The sequence below is a fragment of the Octopus sinensis genome, linkage group LG18, assembly GCF_006345805.1.
Source record: "Octopus sinensis linkage group LG18, ASM634580v1, whole genome shotgun sequence".
Lineage (NCBI taxonomy): Eukaryota > Metazoa > Mollusca > Cephalopoda > Octopoda > Octopodidae > Octopus > Octopus sinensis.
In genome coordinates, this window is record NC_043014.1 from 19,945,502 (window position 1) to 19,948,001 (window position 2,500).

The 2,500-nt window shown below is 39.0% G+C and overlaps 1 protein-coding gene across 1 annotated transcript in view; it reads right to left on the reverse strand.

The window, feature by feature from the left end:
* LOC115221827 (pleckstrin homology domain-containing family G member 7-like) overlaps positions 1-2,500 on the reverse strand; it is a 987,181-nt gene that overhangs the window by 713,353 nt on the left and 271,328 nt on the right. The gene's annotated exons all lie outside the window — the stretch shown is intronic.

Genomic DNA, 2,500 nt, shown 5'->3' on the forward strand with positions numbered 1-2,500 from the left:
CCAAAGGATCAAGACAACCATAATATTCATGCAAGATACTGCGCCCACGCACTCATCGCAGAAAACTACAAAGTATCTGCAACAATTAGTCTTTTGTGGACCTAGGAAGATAAAGTGGGCTTCCTGTTCCCCCGATCTGAACCCAGAAGAAAACTTACGGAGTATTCTAAAACGACGAGTTTACGAGAATGGCTGCCAGTTTAGGAGCAAAAATGAACAGTGGCTGGCAATAGTGGATGTATCTCGTGGTATAACATCAGAGGAGATCCAGGAATTAGCATGTTCCATGGTCTAGCGGCGTTCTCTAATCTATTTCTAACTATGGCTCATCTATCCCTTACTAACCAACTCACCTATCATTTTTGAACGCTGTTTATGTATATATATTTCTCTTTGTTTCATGTTTATGATTCTGTTTTTATTTCAGTATGTACATCAAACAATTAAATAGCTATATTCATCTTTCGATGAGTTTTAATTACACCTCTCTAATAATTTGAACCAGTGAAAGTTTACATAAATTTGGTAAATGGCCGTCATTTCTGTGTTGCTTTACGGAACCTCAGATTCTTTACACACTACACATATATAACCGTTGCCATCATTCTGTGGAAAATTTCGTTGAATTCCAACGTGTAGTTTTAAAATATAATAACAAAAAATATTGCGTCGCTAATGATTTAGATAGATAGGTTGTTAGCTGGATGAATATATGCATTCGTCTATGTAAAAGAAGCCCATTGTATACATGTTTATATATGTGGGTGTGCCGGGGTTTGTCTGCCTGTCTGTGTGTGCCCCCCCCCCCGCATCATCATTTCACGAACAGTGTTGTATGTGTGCGTCCTCGTAACTTAGCGGTTCAGTAAATCAGACCAATAGAATAACTACCAGGCTTAGAAAACAAATTAATGGGTTTGATACTTTCGACTACAAATTCAAGGCAGTGCCACAGTATGGCTGCAGTCTAATGACTGAAACTAGTAACAAGTAGATGATGTGTGTGTGCGTGTGTGTGTGTGTGTGTGTGTGTCTGTGTCTGTGTGTGTGTGTGTGTGTCTGTGTCTGTGTTTGTCCTTGTAACATTGCTGGGGCGTTTACGTCTCCGTAACTATATATATATATATATATATATATTATATATATATGTATATATATATATATATATATATATATAGGGCGACGGGGTTTTTAAAAAATATAATTCAGGGAAGGCTTTTTTCTGATAATATTTACATAGTCTATATTGGTCAGTTTATGTCACATAACAACTTTAGCTCCTTAAGGTGACCAATTCCTTCTATATATGTTCCGCGTCGTTGGGCAGGCAGGATGTTGGCGTTAGTAGACGGTGTTTTGTTTGAAATAACATTTGAAGGGAGTCGTTTGGCGGTGTCAGGTGACGTACTGGCCTATAAGTGCAACATAGCTGTGTGCTGTAAATATAGTTGGGTGATAACACGCTGCGGTGATAATCAACTGGTGGGGGGATAATCTTATTGTGAGCAGCAAGTATATAATGTGCAATTGTGTGTAGGCCAGCATAATCTATGGTGGTAGTTTTGAGTTATCATTAGCTAGCGATTTGACATCACTTCACAGGCCATATCTATTTAACGATCTATGTGTGCTCGTGTGTGTGCGTGTGTGTGTGTGTGTGTGTGTGTCTGTGTGTGTATGTGTGTGTGCGTGCGTGCGTGTGTGTGTGTGTTCCTGTCCGTTCTATATTTGTTGCAACATTGAGATCTGATTATCTTTTCTATTGCTGAACCGCCTTTTTCTTTTGCCATTAACACTAATGGCTTTCCATTAAACATAGTCCCACTGCATCATCTTCATCACTATAAATTTCCTCGCTCATAAGGAGGCCTCTGGATAAGGAACTGCATCAGAACTCTCACAGTCCCAACCCAGTACTCTCTAATTTCCACCAGATTCACTGCTAGCCATCAGTCTCTATCACTGGGCCACTTGTTTCCAATCAATCTCATACTCACATTTCATCTCATCATAGATAGTTACTTTTACCTAATTCTCCTATTGCCAAATATTTCGGTCTCGAATCCCCCTCAAAGAATCCTATCTTTTTCATCTTACTCTTACTCATTTCGTCCATCGACCTTTACTATTGTTCACCTGATATTTTCGATAAATCCGTTCTCAACTCTTGCCAAAATAACTTTATATTTTCTGTTGTGTCTGGGGAGAGTCATTCTCTGTTAGTACTTTATAATTTAACAGTTCTATTCTTACTCCTTCTCTCAATCTATTGAACAAATTTTTAATTCCCTTCTCGCTTACTTGAATAGCTGTACATGTTCTGGGTTATTCAGTACATTCTACATTTTATATTTACAGTTTCAGTACCCGCTTCTCAGTCACCCATTTCTAGCCTTTCTGTACCCCTTCTCTGGTTACGTCATAGGTTTCTCAGTACTCTCTCTTTGTACTGTGCACAAGGTACCCCTCCACGATTGAGCTCTTTCAGCCACGCTTCTCC